Source organism: Bos javanicus, chromosome 9, assembly GCF_032452875.1.
Source record: "Bos javanicus breed banteng chromosome 9, ARS-OSU_banteng_1.0, whole genome shotgun sequence".
Taxonomy (NCBI): Eukaryota; Metazoa; Chordata; class Mammalia; order Artiodactyla; family Bovidae; genus Bos; species Bos javanicus.
The window spans coordinates 37,036,272-37,057,805 of NC_083876.1; the positions used below are offsets into that span (position 1 = coordinate 37,036,272).

At 37.6% G+C, this 21,534-nt stretch overlaps 1 protein-coding gene across 10 annotated transcripts in view; it reads left to right on the forward strand.

The window, feature by feature from the left end:
• Positions 1 to 21,534, forward strand: part of LOC133253824 (uncharacterized) — a 175,966-nt gene that overhangs the window by 66,996 nt on the left and 87,436 nt on the right. For 7 of the 10 annotated variants that reach the window (XR_009738455.1, XR_009738456.1, XR_009738457.1 and 4 more), the window contains 2 exons: positions 3,516 to 3,594; positions 15,701 to 15,838. The gene's annotated coding sequence lies outside the window, so the exon portion shown is untranslated. Of the gene's footprint in view, positions 1 to 3,515; positions 3,595 to 4,347; positions 5,389 to 15,700; positions 15,839 to 21,534 lie in introns of those variants that run through there. The other 3 variants (XM_061427537.1, XM_061427539.1, XM_061427543.1) reach the window with 2 other exon arrangements.

Below are 21,534 nucleotides of genomic sequence, written 5' to 3' on the forward strand. Positions count from 1 at the left end.
TAACAACATCCAATGAAATGATTGAGTTGTGGCTCTTTCCTATAATAATTGGATAAATTTAGGCAAGTCATTTGACCACTCAGAACCCTATTCTGATCTATAAAATGGAAATGGATCATACCCTAACTTACAGTAAATACTTTTAAGCTTGGAGCTACTTAACAAACTCTCATGACCAGAAATCACAGGTACTCTGCAACTCCATCTTGGCACACAAATCTACATATCAGCATTCTAACGTCTGTTTATCCAGAAGTTAGTGGATGGGGATTTACAGATATGAAGGATGGAGAGGAAGAAAATAAGAAATAGGAGAAAATGTCAACTAGGCTAGTGTGACCAGGGAATGGTAGTCCCTGGTAGTGAGCTGTACACTTACCTTTGCAATTAAGATCATTAGGAAATTGTTAGCACCAAATAGTAAATGATCAAATATTGTAATTTGTAAAAAAAAAAAAAAAAAAAAATGGTGGAGGGGGGCACTTTTGTGAGGATATAATAATTAGGGAAGGAAGGAGAGAATCTTCCTGTCTTGTTACTGTTATTGACAACAATTCTATGGCTATGAGGCAATGGTTTCTGAACTTTCCTGGGTCAGGGACTTTTTGGAGTCTCTGATAAGAGGAACGGATCCTAGAAAAATTCCATGTATATGTGTGTGTGCTAAGTTGCTTCAGTTGTGTCTGACTCTGTGCAACCCTGTAGACTGTAGCCTGAGGGTATCCTCTGTCCATGGGGTTCACCAGGCAAAAATACTGGGGTGGGTTGCCATGCCCTCCTCCAGGGGATCTTCCCAACTTAGGGATTGAACCAGCATTTCTTGCATCTCCTGCATCGGCAGGCAGGTTCTTTACCACTAGCACCACATGGCCAACCCCGACCATGTATATATTCAACTCCATTTTTGTCTACAGATCATCTGAAATCTTTTTAGAGAGGTGGTGATCCATGGATACCAGGGTAAGAGATCTGGCCATAAGGCGGAAATTGAACTTCCTTTATATATCACTCTGTTTTCTATTTTGTTTTGTTTTCATTTAATTTTCAATGAGATTGTCTCCCTGGGTCATAAGCAATCATGAGGGGCCTGGCATTATTCTAAGAACTTCCTTAACTGTTTCTTTTTTTCTTTTTAAATTTTATTTTATTTTTAAACTTTACATAATTGTATTAGTTTTGCCAAATATCAAAATGAATCCGTCACAGGTATACATGTGTTCCCCATCCTGAGCCCTCCTCCCTCCTCCCTCCCCATACCATCCCTCTGGGTCGTCCCAGTGCAATCCTGCAGGCTAGTGGGCTTCCCAGGTGGTGCACTGATGAAAAGCCCACCTCCCAATGCAGGAGACAAAAGAGATGCGGGTTTGATCCCTGGGGATTCCCTGCAGTAGGAAATGGCAACCCACTCCAGTGTTCTTACCAGAAAGATTGGACAGAGAGCCTGGCGGCTACAGTCCATGGACTTGCCGAGTTGGACACAACTGAGCATCCACACGCAGGAGAGTTTGTGGTGTTTTTTTATGAAACACTGACTAATAACCAAGTCAAGTGTTTTGAATTGTTTCTAGATGAGTCTGGGGAGCCTGATTATAGGTTCTAACAGGAGACCATCAGCTACTTGATGCCTTTCACAACAGATTATAATGTACCCCCTGGTCAAGGCTGCCCTTTTCTCTAAGGTATACCCCTTCCTTAGTACCACCTGGGAGGGGACAACTGCACAGCACAGAGGAAGAAAGATCACTCTTAGAGTCCTCTCACATTCAGGGTGCCTTACAATATGTCAGACCACTATTAAGCCCAAGGTGTGTGGGTGTGCACATATTTTAAAAAACATACAAAGAGTTTTGCTATTCAAGTTGAAAGAATGACAAAAAAAGCCAAAGTTTTATTGAGATCAGAGCAATTTCACAAAGATTTGTTTTTCCAGGTCATTAGAATTTCAATTCCTGATCTAGAAAAGAGATACATAGATCTATATTTATTCAGCTACCTCTTACAATAATGGATATTTAACTTTGATAACAGTAGTAATCAATTCCCAGGAAGCAAGCTGTTTCTAGAACATCAAAAATTGCACAAATATTCTTTAAAAAGGCTTCCCTGGTATCTCAGCTGGTAAAGAATCTACCTGCAATGCAGGAGACCCTGGATTGATTCCTGGGTCTGGAAGTCCCCTACAGAAGGCATAGGCTACCCACTCCAGTATTCTTGGGCTTCCCTTATGGCTTAGTTGGTAAAGAATCTGCCTGCAATGTGGTAGACCTGGGTCCAATTCCTGGGTTGGGAAGATCCCCTGGAGAAGGAAACAGCTACCCACTCCAGTATTCTGGCCTGGAGAATTGCATGGACTGTATAGTCCATGGGGTTGCAAAGAGTTGGACATAGCTGAATGACTTTCACTTTCATTCTTTAAATAAGCTAAGTGTATAAATGGTTGAAATGCTAAAATTGAGGGATTCTGGGTTTATGATTAATGCTAATATTTGAAGCAGTTTTACAGAAGTGCATATAATTGGAAAAGCAGATTTGTTTGGGTAAAATCAAAGTATTTATTAGTAAAGTTCTCTGAGATACTTAGATGAAAGACACTGTAGAGGTATAAAATACCATTATCATTATCATCATCATTAATAGCCAGTCTAGTGCTCTAATGATTTTCTTGAAGTTGCTTTGTTGGTTTTTCATGCATTAACTTTTTGGACATGATTGCAATTAAGGCATTAGAAACTGATGATTTGGGTTAACTCTGAGAATAAGAAGAAAGCAAATTAAGCAAGCATCATCAAACCAAAAAACTCTTTAAGATGAGCAAATTTTCCATGCCTTAAGAGTAATTTAATATTTACTTCTAAATCTACCCTTTCATATAAATTAACATCCCAGAATGGGAGGTTGGTTACATCAGAGAAAAACAGAAATTATGCTAGATCTCATAATACAAGATAACTCCAGTATTTATGGATAATGATGATAGTTCAGGTTGCATTAAATTTGAATTTTAGCAAATCATGTCAAAAGAAATGACATTATCTTGTCCAAAATCAGAAAACCCAGTGACTCTGAAATTGGTTCTTGGAAATAGGTCCATATGGTTAGTTAATGTGTTTTGATGCTATCTGGGTGGTGTTCTGGAAAGCAAACTTGCTTTTTGCTGCGAAGAAAAACTAGATTCCAAATATTTTCATAGTCCTTTTACTGAGCATTGATATTTTGCTCTGCTTTCAATTTTTTTGTAGACATAGCCATTTTGAATGATGACATGTTCAGATAAAGTAATAGTTTTCCTGAAAGAATGATTATAACTCCAACTAAAAAATCAAATTTGGAAAAAAGAAATAGTCAGCAATAGAAAGAAGCCAATATGGCTTTTAAAGGAAAGTTTTGAGTCACTAAAAAAGAACTAGATATTTCCTATTAGTTACAAAGTGATTTTTAAAAACTATGTTAAAAGAAGCATAAAAAAACTGAAAAAAATGTTGCAAGTCATCTTTCATGAGCTTCCTTGTTATTAGGTCTTGGATGGATGATTTTACTACTAAAAAGCTGCATTACACGTCTTGACAACTAAACTCCAGTAGAAAAAAGAAAAAGGTAAGTGGAACATATTGATAAAATAAAATTTCAAATTAAACAATGTTTAAAGGAAAAACTCCACCTTCAATTTAAAAAATTGTTTTAAAAAGACTTTCAAACATAAGCCAAAGCATTTTCCTACTTTAGAAAATAAAGTCTGTGTAGTCAAGAGTTTCTTTGATCATTGAAATGTCTAAACGTATCTAAAGATCATTATTTTAAAAATAAGTTTAATGTTCAAGATGGTAAATCTATTGCAGCAGTTTTTTTCAAATTGGAATGTTCTGATGTGTTTTTCAGTGTGTGTAAGTTCTATGAGAACTTTTTTTTTTTATGATTTTCTGTTTTCATTTCACTAAATTAAAAATGTATATTCAGTGTATGCCAGATCACCTAAAGATTGCTGTATGGACTCAGGGTTTCTATTTGTGTTACAACTGTTTCAACATTGAAAGTTCACCTAAGTAGTCAGTATCTAACTCTTCATGTCCTGTGACCAGTCTCATGGCAAAACAGGAATTGTCCCCAGATAGCCATTGAGATGCTTTTTGCCAGTTGTAACGTCAGAACTTTTCTTTTATGATAATGAATTACAATAGAAAAACCTTTTTATTGACTAAGCTTTTTAACAAATCGTGGTTGTTTATTTGATATTATAAAACTGGAGTCATGAAGACACTAACAAGAGTGAACTTACTACATAAATGAACTTGATGTTTTTTGCTATATGGAGTGCTACATCAAAGACGATTTTACCATAATTGGTTACAGAGAAGTGGTGGCAGTTTGGGACCTTCCCTTTTCACATAGAGGAGTGGACACACGCAAATGAATAGAGCCTGAGAGGATGCAGTCAGAATACTCACCATATTCAGGCCAGGAGTGAAAGTCAGGTGTGGATCTGTCTTGTCTGTGTATGTTCAGGTACTTCTTGTTCAGTCGCTAAGTTGTGTCTGATTGTCCCTCACCATCTCCTGGACTTTTCCCAAGTTCATGTCCATTGAATTGGTGATGCCATCCAAACATCTCATCCTCTGTTGCCTTCTTCTCCTTTTGCCTTCAATCTTTCCAGCATCAGGGTCTTTTCCAATGAGTCGGCTTTTCGCATCAGGTAGCCAATGTGTTGGAGCTTCAGCTTCATCATCAGTCCTTCCAATGAGTATTCAGGATTGATTACCGTTAGGATTGACTGGTTTGATCTTCTTGAGGCAGCTTGTAAATGTTCAATATTAGTAAATACAGAAGCAAATATAAGAAAAATATTTTTAAAATTCAGTGAAATTTTATTTTTTTTACATTATTATATTTTGGGATTTACTGTTGCATTTTACCAATAATGGATTGATGGTAAAGATAAGTTAATGATCAAAAATTTCCCTTTTGATTGTATAATACTCAACGTTGAAAAAATTGATATAGAGGAATTCAATTTAATTTAGACTCACTGTTGAACAAACTGTCAAAGTTATTTTTGAAATAAACAGCAAAACTTGATAACAGCATCTTCCCTCCTCCCAATCTCCCTCTCTCCCTTCCTTCCATCCATCCTTCTTCCCACCTTTTCTCCCTCCCTTCCTTCTTGTCTTTTGATCTATCTCACCCTCTCTTTTCTCTTCCCTTCTCTCCTTTTTACCCTTTTCTCCTGAAAGTTGAGAAAAGCAAGATAATACCCAGTTATTAATTCTGGATAATTGAGATATTATTTATCAAACTAAAAGAATTTCTAAAGCAAAAGGCATATACATTTTCTTTTTCCTTGAGTCTCTAAGTATCAAGAATGGTTTGAGTTTCAGGACATTTGGGCCATATTTTTTTCCCCTACTGATTTATTCAGATCATATTCATGTGAAGACTTAGCAAGTCGGTGTGAAATTAGACCCTAAGGCTGGGAAAGACTGAAGGCAGGAGGAGAAGGGAGCACAGAGGATGAGATGATTGGATGGCATCACTGGCTCAATGGACATGAGTTTGAGCAAACTCTGGGAGATAGTGAAGGACAGGAAAGCCTGGCATGCCGCAGTTCATGGGGTCGCCAAGAATCGGACATGACTTAGCGACTGAACAACAAAAGTGAAATTAGAGTTCATTACTCTTCAGAGACCTAGGTGTCCCTGGAAACAACTTCCACTGAATTCTTCACTCTTTAAAAAGAAATTTAAAAACTTAAATCTTTTAAAAAATTAATTCTTTAAAAAGATTAATTCAGCTCAGTTCAATAAATAATATTTGAGAATGTACTATATCCAAAACACTACACTAAGCCCTGGAGGTAAAAAGATAAGTTGGAAATTATTTCAGCTCCCAGGGAACTTAGAATCTGGTGTGGGATGTTAATATGGAGAATGGAAAGGTAAACATTAATTTAAAAAAATTATATATTTTATGATAATCTACTAGTGCTTCTTAATACTTTCTATAAAAACTTTCTGGTATTTTTTTTTTGAACTAGATTTCTGAACTTATGAAAGAGTTACTTCTATTTTACTGGTTTCACAATGTGAGAGAAGAGGCATCATTATTACATATGATATTCTTTGCAATATGAAAATGCCCTCAGGCTGGGATTCATGGATAATAGTGAAAGTAAAATAAGTAAAAAGTGAAACTGTGTTGAAAGAAGGCTGAATCCCACATGGACACATTAGCTAGTGTTGAGTGACAAATGATAGCAGTGTTTGGTCCTTTTCAGTCCTGGCGGCAGCAATGAGGAGCTCAGGTAGCCATAGGTGGTATGAGCCATTAAGGAGATGTTTCTGGAACAATCTCTGTGTTAAAAATAAAAATATAAGCCCAAACAGTACAGATTTAAGATAAAACTAAAAGTTAAACCTTAAATAACATGGCTCTTGATTATTTTGCTTTCATTTAAAAAAGTGCTCAATATTAATGGAAGGTGGAATATTTAATCTGCACTTAGAGCAGGACACATAACTTAGTAAAACAGCTATTCAGAACCAGAAAACAAAACAACAGCAACAACAAAAAACAACCATTGTGCTATCATTACTTATGTAATCAGATGTGAATAAGGACAAGAATATTTGCAGGGTGGGTGGTAGAGTGAAAGTGATGAGCCCAGAATGTCCTCTTTAGATCTGAGTTCATCAACTCTGTCTTGGTGGGTGGTAGTATCATGGAGAAAGTCTGTGGTCAAATAAGTTTGAGGAGCATAAATACAGCTAAACAGACTTGTTTATTGTTGGACATTTTCTAGCCTTGCTGATGTGCCCTGTAACTCTCCAGGAGGGGAACATTTTAGAGAGAATTCCCTAAACGCATTCAACTATGAAACACTTCTAGAAGAACTCACAGGGGAAGTGAGTCCTTGGAACATAGTTTTAGAAATGTCTATACTAGTGTAGAGCATGTGGAAAGCACTATTATTATTATTTTTTTTTTTTATTTTAAAAGAAAAGAAATGAAGCCAATTTAATTATCTCCTGGGTCCAGCATGAAGTTAGGTAGGTGCTTGATATGTATTATCTCATTTCATCCCAATCCCTGTGATATATTGTTAATTTTCCCCTGCCATGCCCTTGACCATCCCCCAATTTCCAACTGCAGCTTAGGAAACTGAGGATCTAAGAGGTTTACCTGGTAAACCAGTAAGATTTAGGCTGGGGTTAAAATTTATAGTTTTTTAAAAGCTTGAATTTGGAAATTTTGACTTGCACCTGAAATAAGTTGAGTCATGAATTGCATCACATGATTGATTCATTGCTGAACTCAAGACACACTATGATGTGAAGCTCTGGTGGTACAGTGATGAAGATATAGCTCCTTCCTAAGAACTGAAAGTCTGGTGGGGAAAAGCAGGCCCATGAATAAATAATATCAAGGCAGTATAGTAAGTGATCAAAACAGACTCGCACGCCTCTTTGCCTTTGTTCATAACATTTTCTCTCCACAAACTGCAGTGAACCTGAGCCCTCCATCCCACCCTTTCACACCCATGAGAAGCTGTAAGACTGAATGGCAATGCATGTTCTCTATGAAGTATTTTCTAGGCACCTTGCCCTCTTCTCCTTTGGAATTAATTGTTCTTTATACTATGTTCCCGTTGCATTTTGCTTTTCCTCCACAAAAACTTAGTTTTCAAAGTGTGAACTGAGATGTGTCTGATTATCTTTCCCTAGATTGGCAGTATTTTGAAGAGTGATATTATCTCAGATATTCTTAGAGCCACCAGTGCCCAAAGTAGTGCTTTGCTTGAATATAGCAGACCCAAAGTAAGTGGTTTTGTTTGGTTGCTTGACTGTTTTGAAATAAAATAAATTCTTTTTTTTTTTTAAGTTAAATTTTACCATTGTTGAAAAATCATTAGCAATGTGAACTTTAGCATCAAGAAAGTTCCTAGAGACAAAAAACTGTAGAATGTTCTTCCTGTTTTATTTTTTACTTCCGATCATTTTGTCATTAACTCATAGACTATGAGGAAACATCAGAGGAAATATGGCATGGACTATGTTGCTCATTAGGAAACCCACAAGAGCCTTCTCATGAACTATTAATAACAATCCAGTTCGATTATGAGGCAATTTTAGCAATTATGGAGAGAACATGAAGACTAGGAGGAAATCCCTCATAGAGCCTTTAGCATCAGTCTTTTTTGAAATCTTGAGTTATAGACAAGTCCCAGGGGCATCTAAGGCAAGCCTGGGGAAAATACAATTATTTTAACTAGTAATAATTAAATTAGCAAGAGTGTAGGCATTTACTTTTGTCAAATCTTGTTCAAACTTTAGAGACTTTGCAAGAGATTTAAATATATGAAAGGATCTTTCTTATCTGTTTGTAATCTGAAATTAGTTGCTTATTTAAAAAACAGTTGAAGTTGGGATATATGTGATTCTTGAACAATCAGCATAATGGGAGCCTAGTTATTTGTTTATTATAAATTATCAAATCTACATGGCAAGTTTAAAGCATAAATACATTGCCTCATACGTTTTAGCTTTTAAAAAGAGGAGGTATAAACAGTGAAGTATCTCACAGTAAGTACAGGAATAAATACATAGAAATATAGGAAGGGGAAAGGTTTGTCAAACCTGTAACCATTTTGGTTTTACTTCAGCCATATTTTAACTCTAGATATTCCCTGAGAAAATTATTTAAAGCAGGAGTCAGCCTATTTTTTCTACAAAGAGCCAGATAGTAGATAAAGGCTTTGCAGGCTCCTACAGTCTTTACAACAACTATTTAACTCTGCCATCGCAGGGGGAAAAACAGCCACAGATTACACATAAATGAATGGGTCTGCCTGTATCCAATGAACAGTATTTACAAAAGCAGCCAGTGGGCTTGATTTAAAGCATTGACACTGCTCCACATCAAGGTTATCTGTGGGAAGTGACTGAATCTCTGAGTAGCCATCTCTAGCTTTGCAAGCTCAGAACAGGAACAGCTATCCCCTTCTTTGGAGAAATGCTCACCCCACATTCCCACTGCTATGATGTCAGAGTTTGTATTGGCACGTTCCCCTTTGACTGAGGGTCTTCTTTGGCTGATTCAACTCTTCCTCATTTAATGGATACATGTGTCATTGTCCCATGCTAACGTGAGTTGTCCTTCTGTGTCTTGGTCCTGGCAGGGTCTTGCCAGTACAAATGAGTAGGCACCTCGCTGCTGAAGATGAGCCTAGCAGGGAAGAGGGGCAGCTGCCACCTCTTTGGCTTCACTGGTGCTCCAAGCTGAAGACTCCATCTTTTCCTCAGCTGAGGCCTTCCTGAGCTCGCACAGCTGTGGGAAGCTGAGATTCCCCCAAATGGACATGATTGTCAATGAGCAGTCATCTTCCCCTCCTTATAAAATCCCCCCGAAGTGGGATCTCTCCAGCTAATGCCACTCTGGGGGAGATATTTGGCACTCTCGCCCTTGATCCAGCCCACAGGTTGTAAACTTGATCACTTCTCCATGCTGTGCTGGAATTTACTCCCACTTGGCTGTTCTCCAAGTGTTGTAAACATCCTAATCCCTCCGGGAAGCTTTTGTAAAAAATATTTTGTTTCTCAAAGAAGTCATTGGTCCCCTTTCACAATCCTGAGCAGCATGGTCTTTGGGGAAACTTTAGCAGAAATGAGCGGGAGACACCCAGATGGGCCTGTTTCTTCTTGTCGCTTGAAGCATTGTCCGCTCTTGCCCACTGTGAGAGCCCTCCTCATGCTCTCATGTGGCTGGTGGATTTTCTGGTTGATGTTAAGCTTTGAACAATCCGAATCCCTCCATGATTTCGGGGGATTGTTTGAACTGTGTTACGGTGACAGGGTGGGCCCCCAAAGAGGATGTTCTTGGTCAGCATTCACCGATTCCTAAGGGCACACAGCTCAGCATGCTACATGTTTACTGAAACACCCCTGTGGTTTGTCAAACTGCAGTTAAGTTGATGTTGACTATTTTCCCGGGCACTCCCACTAAAAACAAAAACTGGGCTGATGGCTCAGAAACCAGTGACTCATGTGCATCCAACAGGAAGGAAACTAAAGGCAAGTCAAAATGAAAGCTGGAGAGAGCTCTAGTTATTTGTAAGTCCCACTGTATGATTATTAAACTTGTTCCCATTAATGAGATCTGTCAGTCCTGATTGAATTTGTGGTTTTATAAAAAGGGGATTATATATCTACCTCATTGAAGCTGAATATGAATTGTGCCATATAATAACAAATGATGATTTATGAGGGAATTTCCAAGCATGGATACTAAGATAGGTGGTTTTCTTTGATCATTATAACAAACTCTCAGGCAGGTATTGTCCCCATTTTGTGATGAGAAAAACTGAGGCTTAGAGAGGTCAGATAACAAGCCCTTGGTCAAATCAGTAACAAATGATGGAGTCAGGACCAAAATCTGTGGAAGTACCACACATAGCTCTAAACACCTGAAGGAAACTGGAGAATCATGAACTTACTGCCTTTTTTAGTGGGGGCCAGGTTTATGTTTTCCTGGACTAATGGAGTTTGCACCCTTGTTGAATACATTTGCAAATATATAATGCACAATTTCTCTGAGAACCCTAAATTAATGTTTTATCCTCCAAAACAGTGGATCTCAGCTAGGGGCAATTATTTCGAATCCCCATCCCCTTACCCATGAATATATGGAAATGCCTGGAGACATTTTTGGTCCTCACAAGTGGGTGGGAGCTGCTATTGGCATGGATACAGAGGCCGCAATTGCTGCTAAAATCCCACAGTGTACAAGATAGTCCTTCTCTGAGCAAAGAACTAACCTTGCAAAATGTCAATAGTGCCAGGTTTACGAAACTATTTTAGGGTGCTCTGGAAATTAATAGATTCTTGGAAAGATCAAGAACTTGGATAAGCAGAGCTAAACAGCTCATATCCATAGAGAATTCTATCTCTAGCAGTTTTCACATATCAGCCCCTTTAGCACGTCTCCAGCTAGACTGGTCTGTGATGTCACTGAATATTATAAAAAAGCCAAACTGATATCAAAATGGAGCTCCAGTGTTTCAGAGAAGATAACTTTGGCAGCCATGTTCCTTGTTTCTTGTTCTTTGGCAGCCATGTTTTTAAATCTTTTTTCATTCTTATGCTGGACATTTTTTCCAAAAAATGGCAATGTCTGAAACTATGCCTCTTCTTTTGAAATACAGCATATGCTTATTTAAACGCTCCATGTAGCCAGAGTTCCAAACATGGGGCTTTTCACATTTGTTTCTCATCATTTTTGACAATTAGCCTCCCTTATTTCAATAAACACCTCACTCTTAAAGAGTAGTTCTTGAGTACCATTTATCTTTTCCTGGGTGGAGTTAAGATTTCCCATGAACAATCGTGTCACATTTTTCTTTGCAAAAATGTTTTTCCAAGTGTTTAACTCTGTGGGCAAACCTACAGGGTAGACAAAAAAGGATATCTTGAGAATTGAAAGTCTTCTCTAAGCTCCTGATGCTAATCCTTTAGTTTCCACATTAAGGAAACCCCCACCTCTCCCTGCCTCTGAAAGAAGTCAGGACTTAACATTAGGGATATAGTTTCACTTCAATACAGGCAAATAACATTCTTGTTGGCAACTATCCAGGAAATTTTAACCTAACATATATGCCTCTGAGTTCAATAATCTTTTACTATATCAACTTCGGAATTTGAAGAAAAACTAATAAAAAGTTAAAATAATTAACTTATAAACCTGTTGTTGCTGCTGCTGCTGCTGCTGCTAAATCGCTTCAGTAGTGTCTGACTCTGTGCAACCCCATAGATGGCAGCCCACCAGGCTCCCCTGTCCCTGGGATTCTCCAGGCAAGAACACTGGAGTGTGTTCCCATTTTCTTCCCCAATGCATGAAAGTGAAAAGTGAAAGTGAAGTCGATTAGTTGTGTCCGACTCTTAGCGACCCCATGGACTGCAGCCTACCAGGCTCCTCCGTCCAAGGGATTTTCCAGGCAAGAGTACTGGAGTGGGGTGCCATTGCCTTCTCCATAAACCTGTTAGAAACACATAAATATTGATTGATACACTGTTACTGTCATGGGACCAATCAATTTAATTAAATAACATCATTTCTAAGTCCTGAAAAAGTTTGAAAATGGCTGATTATTTTTATTGAGTTTTAAAATTGTGTTCTAAAAGTCATATTTAGGATTACTCATAGGTTATGAAAAAAAAAATTGAGGGGCACTTCTACATTGGTGTTTGAGAGACTGTTTTTAAGGCAGAAGGAGACTGGCTTCCAAGACTTCTATGCCAAAGACTTGCATAGAAAAGATGAAACCATAGTCTCCCCACTTCATCTTAACTTCATCAAAACCAGACAAAACCATGAAATTGAGTTTTCCTCCTTCCTAGTTCTTTACTGTCACATATTAGAGTCATCGTTTGTGTCTATATTCCTTTTTAAGTGGAAAAAATCCAAAATTTACCAAAAAAAATGGAATTGATCTCATTAGGAATGGGCATACAGAGCCATACTAGGGACGTATTGCCCCCAGAGTTGGCCATGACAGTATCAGATGAAGGAAATGCCCTTTAGCTTATAAACATAGAACGCTGGTCTAGTCTGAGCAGTAATTGTTTTTTGCCCCAATTCTCTGACAGCTGAGAAACAGAGTTCCTGGATTTGTGTTGTTTTCCTTGCTAAACCAAAATTGTGTGTGTGTGTCTATAAAATGCACAATTACGTGGTTTATAGACATATAGGCAAACTCAGACAGCAGGTATAATATGTACCAGGGTTAGACATACCACTTGTTTTCCAAGGAATTTCTCAATTGGAAACTTAAGTTTCTCAGTCTGCCTTGTAAAGCTTCTTTCTCCTCTTCTTCCACTTCTTCCCCTCCATTTCCTCCTCCTCCTCCTCTTTGCTCGACTGCAATCAAAATGAGAAGATTTAAGGATAGTTGTTTACCTCCATCAGAGTGTGAATTTTACAAAGAACTATTTTATAGTCTGGATTTCTTGGTTGCGATTTTATTGGCTTGCCTAGCAGGCTGCTTCTCCCTGGAGAAATGAAGTCTTCAGACTTCTGGTTGGCAAAGTCTTTGAGTCCCTCTGCTGTGCTCCCCTTGGGGGATGGAAGTGTCTCAGGTTGGTCTACAGTGACTTTGCTCACTGAGCAGTGTGCTACTGTGCCATGGGGAGATGCCAACTGGCAGCCAGGCATGAGTGGTCTGGACAATTAGCAGGCTTCTGTTCAGTTGTTGGGCTTGTTGACTACAGAGCAAGCATGTCACTTAGATGAGAGGAATTTGGGCGTATGAAGGAACTGGCCAGGATCCAGTGGCAAAGGACTGGTCCTACCCCAGTCTCCATAAGCCCTCCAAATATACCAAATACATAAGACTCTGAATCAAAACAGAGAGCTTGCTCTGCATGCAAATTCAAGACAAGAAGGGTAGTACTTCTATTCCAAATAGATTTTGTCTGTAAGTCCCTTTTGATGTAGGAATGCTAAAACTGTTCATGTCAATAACTTCGGAAGGACTATTCCTAGATTTTAAAAAGTGAGTTACAGTTGGTGTTAAGCTCACTTGCTGATGTTTCTGTAGTAATGTTGAGCCTCCTTGGATTATATAGCTCTTGAGCAAAAAAGTTTACAAAAGTTTCTGGGATTATAAGGAGTTGAGCAAACACTGACTAGAGGCATCTTGGATAACCAGAAGACACATTTAGAGTTAAACTAGATTATTAACAGATGGTTGGGAAACATCTAGAAAAAGAAGCCGTGCTAGCTCAGAAATTCCGCAGATTCACTGAAAACAAATCGTACCAAAGAAACACCATTTCCTATTTAAATCAGCTTTGTTGAGTGGTAGATAAGAAAAATATTATAAGTACAGTGTTTCATTTTAGTAGGACATTTGATAGAGTCTCAGTTGAGATTGTTTTGCAATGAAACAATCATTGGATTTGGAGTCAGAAAACTGACCTGACTCCCACTTATCAGTTCCATGAACTTTCACAAGTATGTGGCTGTTCTGAAGCTAAATTTCTTCATCTCTTAAATTGGCGTATTTACTTATGTATTTTCAATCTCATTCCAAAATTAATGAATGCTTGAGAGCAAGGTTAATAACTGTGGCTTGGATGAAGCTCTACTTAGATGATGAACTCACAGTGAGATAAAGAACTAGACTCATCAGTTATACCTCAATTAAAAAAATTTTTTTTAATCATTAGGAAAGAGAACTAGGTTTAAAGGCTATTGGTCAGTGGATCAATATTGGCTTTATATAAGGATCTTATTGAGGGTCCCACACAACTCTAACTTTTGTCTTGTTCAATGTATTATTGAAACATTTTGTAGAAATATAGAATTGATTATTAAAGTATACATAAATATGGGAGGATAGCTTCCAATTATAGAAACAAATTATCAAAATATTTTATACCTGCCAAGCTGAGCTAAACACAATGCCAGGTTTATTACACATAGACACATTATGCATAGATATATTTTTAAATTATAAAATGTCAGTAACATTATTATAAGATGGGAACTGACTACAATAGGAAATCAAGAAAAAAAGCACTAAGGAATTAAATTGAAAATAAGACAAACAGCAGAAAACTTCAGATGATTTCCTCCACTTGTGCAAAAATTTCACCTTATATCAATTAAACAAACATTCACTAAATTTTCCCAGTCCCTGACTTTGTGGAACTCATACTGAGCTAGGATTTGATACTATGATTTGATCCATGTTGTGATAAAGGTATGTAAAAGTACAGTTGGAGCTGAGAAAGTGACATGGCTGAGACATTTTACTTGTGGTGTGCATATATATGTTTAGGTGTGAGTGTACCTGTATGGGTCAGGGGAAGCTCAGCAGGTTGTGCTGAGCTGGATTCTGAGGAATTGAAGTTATCTAGTTGGACAACATGGGGAAGAACATCCTGTATTAAGGAGATCATGGCATGGAAATGCATGGCATGGTTTAGGAGTATTAAAAGTTTTATATGATGAAAGCTTGGATTTGTGTATGAGCCAAGTTATGAATGGCTTTTTTTCAGTCATATATATATTCTCTTTCACATTCCTTTCTGGTATGATTTATTATAGGATATTGAGTATAGTGTCCTGTGCTAGACAATAGAACCTTACTGTTTATTTTATATATAGAAGTTGTATCTGTTAATCCCAACTCCTAATTTATCCCTTTTCCATCCTCTCTTCCCTTTGTTAACTACAAATTTATTTTCTGTGCCTGTGAGTCTATTTCTGTTTGTAAATAAGTTCATTTGCATCATATTTTAGATTCCATATATATATGTTATTCTATGGCATTTGTCGTTTTCTGTCTGACTTCATTTAGTATGATAATCTCTAGGTTCATCCATGTTGCTATAAATGGCATTATTTTACTCTTTTTTATGGCTAAGTAGTATTCCATTGGATACATATACCACATCTTCTTTTTCCATTCATTCATCATGGATATTTAGGTTGTTTCCATGGGTTGGCTATTGTAAATAGTGCTATAATGAGCATTGGTGTGCATGTATATTTTCAAATTATGATTTTCTCTAGATATATGCCCAGGAGTGGGATTGTTGGATCATATGGCAACTCTATTTTTGGTTTTTTAAGGAACCTCCACACTGTTTTTCATAGTGGATGCACCAATTTACATTTTAATATACTAAATTATTTGAACTTAATCTTACAGGTGATGGGGAAAGCCTCACTGATTGGTGATCACTTGGTGGCATCACTGGATTTGTGTTTAAGAAAACAACTTTAAGGACTCAGTGCTGCATGGACAAGTCAGAAGAAGCTGGAAGCAGGGAAATATTTTAAGCAATAGGTTAGTTATGAGCTTTTGGTTGCAAAGGATAGAAATCTAAATTGATCTAGTTTGAGCAAAATAGAAAGTTGATTGGATCCTATAACCAAGTGAAGATGTAAAATAGGCTTTAAAAATGACTGTAAGAATCAATGACCTGAGCACTATTTGGATTTTCTTTTTCTATCTCTTGTCTTTAGTTTTTCCTGTATCAGCTTCCTTCTCTCATGTGAAATTCTTTATTAGGCTTGATTTGTGACTACAAGCGGCTCTCTTCAGGGAGTTTCAATAATCTTGTATAAAGGCAAAGTTGGCTAGTTGGGTCATGTGCTCATCTATGGACAAATCACTCGGGCATGTGATGGGGTATTTTGACAGGCTTGGAGCTTACCTGCCTATCTAATGCCTACTTCTTATTGAGAACAGAACCCTGAGTTTGTTTTGGGATGTAGTGTGTCCAGCACCGTGCAATTTATCATGATTAGTTTAAGCCAAGCATTACAATTTTATTCTATATTTTCTTCAATTTTTATGTTTGCATGTGTGTATTTTGCAACTGAAGATATCCTTGAAACCTACTTCATTCCAATGAGATTTCCAGGAAAGTACGCTGCTTAAGTTTCTGGAAATCCATTTACTTTCTTGATAAAAATGATTGGAATTAACTGGGGCCCTCTTTCCTCCTCCTGCTTTTTTTTTTTTTCCTTGACTTTAGAACACATATATAATTTGAGTTTCAGGAGCCAACTGGTGACCATGAGTTAACCTGCATGTGGGAAATGCCAAGAGAATTACAAAAGCATAGACCCAAGTTTTTTTAGCCATTAAAACTAATGTGAGCAACTTTCTACCTCCAGCATTATTATTAGGTCAGAAAAACAAATCCTTGTTTGCTTAAGCTACTGTTAAACAGTTTTAATTACTTGCAACCAATTACCTTTTAAGTGTTATAGTACTTTTAGTTAAATACTTTGGCCATGGAGTAAGGTCAAGCGAGAAATTGACAACTGCTATTCAGAACACATCTAATAGGATGAGGGAGCAGAACCAGTTCCCCCCAAAGACAAGAGTGTGTGAAATTGTGATAGAAATTGTCTCTGTAGGGATCATTTTAAGTGTGGTGGAAAGAATGAGTGACAGGGTGAGCATGTCTCAAATATTCAAAGACATATGTATGGAAGAGGAATTGGACTGACTTATAATCTTGGTGTCATTTTTATCTCAGAGTAAGGCAGAAACATAAGGAGACCCTAAGATTTTGAGGTAGGATGTTTATAACTGAATAACCGCCAGGTAGAAACATTAAAGGTGAGTTTATCCTTAATTTTGTGGGATATGGAGCTATGTTCTCTTGGGTATAGTGAAGAGAGCTTATAGCCTATATTTTATCACTGCCTTTTTGTTGTTTAGTGGCTCAGTCATGTCTGACTCTTTTGGGACCCCATGGACTGTAGCCCACCAGTCTCCTCGGTCCATGGGATTTCCCAGGCAAGAATACTGGAATGGGTTGCCATTTCCTTCTCTAGGAGATCTTCTCAACACAGGGACCAAACCCATGTCTCTGCATCTCCTGCGTTGCAGGCAGATTCGTTATCACTGAGCCACCAATGCCGCCTCCGTTTAATGCTGTCTGCTTATGTGCAAGGATTGTTGTTCAGTTGCTAAGTTGTGTCCAACTCTTTGTGACCCCATGGATTGCAGTGCATATACAGGTGGAGGGTGCTTGTTTGGTGGCCATGCTAAAGAGGAAGAAACTTATTCAAATTCTTTGCCACCTTTGACTATCTGATCTTCCAGATAAAAAATTTTTAGAAAACATAGAGAAAAAACCCAACATTTTCCAGGTCTTTCAACTTGTTTTCCATCTTTGTTTTTTTTTTAATTTTTTGTTTTATTTTATTTTTATTTTTTTTAATATAAATTTATTTATTTTAATTGGAGGTTAATTACTTTACAATATTGTATTGGTTTTGCCATACATCAGCACATATTTGTGGCTGAGTGAAGAGCTGACTCATTGGAAAAGACTCTAATGCTGGGAGGGATTGGAGGCAGGAGGAAAAGGGGATGACAGAGGATGAGATGAAGGGATGGCATCACTGACTCGATGGACGTGAGTCTCAGTGAACTCCGGGAGTTGGTGATGGACAGGGAGGCCTGGCGTGCTGTGATTCATAGGGTCGCAAAGAGTCGGACACGACTGAGCTAGGCTCAGGAGCTAGGTGCTCTGAGTTCAAATTTAACTTCACTTGCTTATTTTGTGACCCTGGGCCAATTACTCAACATTGTGTGTCTCAGTTTTCTCATAAGTAAAGGAGAAATAATAACAACAAGAATACCTATTTATATCAAAGGGCTGTTGTAAGGATTGAATAAGTTAATTCATGCAAATTCATGCAAATTCAGTCAAATAACATTGACTCACTGATGCTTTTCTTTCATTGACTTTTGCTATGTTTTATATAAAATAATTCACAGTTTAAAATAAAATTGGGAAATATTATTTCATATCTAGTATGTTTCAGACATTATTAGACCATATACAGAATATTAACCTTGCCCACCAAGAGTTCATAGTCTACTTGTGGAGACGAAGTACAAAACTCACAAGAAAAAAGAACACATGCAATTAGAAAGAGGAACGTGTATAACAGTGCAAGCAATGTCACATGGTGGTAACATCGTAAGGCAAATTATTGGTGTGTGGGCTTTTTATGTTTGCTGAATGAATTTGTGAAAAAACATTGGTAAAATTTAAGTGCTCATTTGATATCTCATTATAATTGATGCTGGGAGATGGCTTAAAAGAAAAACCAAATGTGAAAGGTAAAATAGACAGAGATTAAGGTAGACCTAACGTCTCCTAACGCATGAAAAATTACAGATTATGTGGGTCATTAATAAATAAGTAAAACATCAAGCAGCCTTCCAGCATTTGTGAAGAATTACTCTTGGAAACAGATAGGCTGGAAATATGGTCTGAGTTTATGAGAAGTTTATGTATATATCTGATCCCAGGCCAGGAACAGATTCCAAGCATGTCCACAGAGTTGGTTGCACATGTGAGTGTCCTGGGAAGCCCAGCCATAATTCTCTTTCCCTGAGTTGTTCAGTCTCTGACTGAAATGTTCTTGGAAATGTAAATATGCTGAACACTGTAGAAATCAGAATGATTTATATGATTATTTTTCTATAGAGCCGTGTTTTAATCTTTATAGCAAATAGGGTTAGTATTTCTCAAGATTTGTTCACTCAATTCTGATTAAAGTTCTAATAGTGTTAAGAATCATTTACCTTTCTTCTAAGGCATTTTAATAGCTTTCACACTACTCAAAATCACAGTTTACTGTGCTTCTGCAAAAGGAAACAGAAAAATAAATGGAAAGAGCCAGGCATGAAGTGAGTTAAACTGGAGAGTCCAGCCCCTAAATTCCAAGTATTTTAATGGATATTCTTGTTTTTCTCTGTGTTTTTAGGAAAAACTTGCTATCTCGAAATCTGAAATCACATTAGTTTGTAAAGGCTATTCTGTTAGAACTGGAGGTTCAAAAAGTCTTGGGTGAGAGGAAGCTTTTGAAATTCCACCTGCACAGAAATCTTTTCCACAGCCTGGCTGACAGTTGCTTGTCTCATCTCTAGCTGAGTCTTTCCCATAACAAGTACCTTATTTCTATACAAGTCCATTCTACTGTTGAATATCTGGTATCAAGTCTTCTATATACAATCCAAGTGTCATTTGCCTCTTCAGTCTCTGAATATTTGTAAGGTTATGTTTCTATTAAAACCCAAATTATGATTACCTTGAGTATCTATGGGACTTTGTAAGAGTCCGAGTCTTTTTAGAAAACTTGGGTATATTTTTCATTGCCCCCCACCCACAATGGTGTTGTTTCACATATGTTCTCATACAGATCCAGTCTAGTTCTTAACTCTGCCCCTTTAATCAATGTGCTACATTACTGGCTTAAACCCAGATGGTCCTTATAAAGTATCCACTCATTCAGGCCCAGCTGTCTGTTACTAATGATCACTACTTTGGAACTCCCATTTTTCCTTTGGCCATCCAACCTGAGTACAGAACAAAATCTTCATGTAGTTCTCTACAGCACAGGCTGTCATTTTCATGAAGATTTATCAACAATTTGGAATTATTTGCCATTAGATATACTTACCCTTGAGCCTGTAGGCCATAAAAGTCTCACAAAACACACCCTATGTAGCCCCTGGCTTTCTTCCTCCTGGCCAGATCAATTCATCTCCACCAGTTGGAGCGTCCTCGGGTGCCCCAGTCACTAGGCCAAGAGAGAAAAAATTAACCTTTCACACCACTCTCAGATCTACATTATTCTGTCCTCACACCTGCTTTTTTCCCTAGGTAATTATCCTGTGAGATTCAAGTACAATTATGTTAATATGTAACAATCCAACATCAGTCATTTCCTAAAGTGTGAGTTTTTCAGTTTTATGAAATGTTAAGTAAAGGACCTTCTATCAGGAAAGGTTCTTGTTGGAATCAACAGAATGCAACTGTGGGTGACTTAAACAGGAAAGAACTTTGTCAGAGAGAAATCAGGTGGCTCTCAGAATCAGGCTTAGGTAACAGTGACCTGTGAGGTTAAACTGGAAGAAACAGTTCAGGCCCAGCTACAGTTGGGGTCTGCTTAGGAAGTTGTCCCCGGCACAGCCATCTCTGGACACTTGTTTTAGCCTTCAGCGTCAGACTCAGTCTTCTCTTACTTTTAGATGCTAAGCTAGTGCTATCGACTAGAAGTCCCCAGCAGAGTGACAGTATGTCGTCACTGTTCAACAAGTAGACACTAGTCAGGTGTAGTTATTGAGCACTTGAGATGTGGCTAGTGTGTCTGGAGATCTAAATTTTTAATTTTATTTGACTTTAACTAAAATAAATTTAAATAACCACATGTGGCTATTAGTTTACTATATTAGCTCAGTCCTAATCTATCAGAGCCTGTTATCTTGGGATTGTCAATTTTTTTTCCTGAAGCCACATTTCCAGGTGTAAAAAGAGCCACCTATATTTCTAATCCTTGACTCTCAGACCTCTGTATTTGACCTATGTGAAAAATAAATAGCATCCTCCCATAAGCATTGTGCATCAGCCATTGCACAGGGGTGGCATTAATGGGCTCTTCCAGCATTTAACAAGGCCAGGTGCACCTAGTGATCAGATAATGATAAGATCAGTAGATCTGTCCATGTTCATAGGTCTCAGTTAAACATTATAGCTCTGAAGTTAGACTTTCTAGATTAGAATTCTGGCTCAGCCACTTGCCCACTTGGTGACTTAAGTGACTTCACTAAAGCGTTTGTGCCTCGGTTTCTTCATGTATATGATGAGAGTACCCAACTCAAATAACACATAAATTCATATAAAATACAGAAAAACATCTAATACACTATAAGCTCTCAGTGATTGTTGGCTATTATTGTTATTAATGCTATAGATATCAAAATGATTTGCAACAAAAGTGGATACTAATCCATTAGAGACATGAATGGGTATATCTATGGAGCTACTGTGAATCAAAACACAGACTGGAAAGTTAGGGTCAAAAGACATGGTTAACTCAATGGCCTGACCTCTAGAAGGGAAATCTTTACCTTCTTAGTTGAGAATCTATCTTGTATTGTAAAATTATGCCTTTAAAAGCAAGTAGTAAATTGTTTGATGATAAAACTTCTATTCTGTATGTTGA